A 306-nucleotide genomic window follows, 5' to 3' on the forward strand; every position below is an offset into this window, starting at 1 on the left:
CGTTCAGGTAAGGGAATGCACCAAGCTCAAAAAAAGGATCTTTAGCCCCATTTCTCGTTGTTTTTCTGAGTTCATCGATTATTTTCAATCTCATTTCATTCTCTTAGTAATTTGATCTAAATATCATGTCTACGATCTTTACCTTTCCAAAAAATGCCTTTATTCTACATTAATGGTATAATAAAATATATCTCATTTGAACTAATATATACAATTTTAATATGATTTTTATTAACGAAAAAGTATATGATTACATAATTTTTATTCTTTATATATATATATATACTAGATTCACTGCACGTGCGT

The sequence above is a fragment of the Solanum tuberosum genome, unplaced genomic scaffold (assembly GCF_000226075.1).
Source record: "Solanum tuberosum cultivar DM 1-3 516 R44 unplaced genomic scaffold, SolTub_3.0 scf00133, whole genome shotgun sequence".
In the NCBI taxonomy this organism is placed as follows: domain Eukaryota; kingdom Viridiplantae; phylum Streptophyta; class Magnoliopsida; order Solanales; family Solanaceae; genus Solanum; species Solanum tuberosum.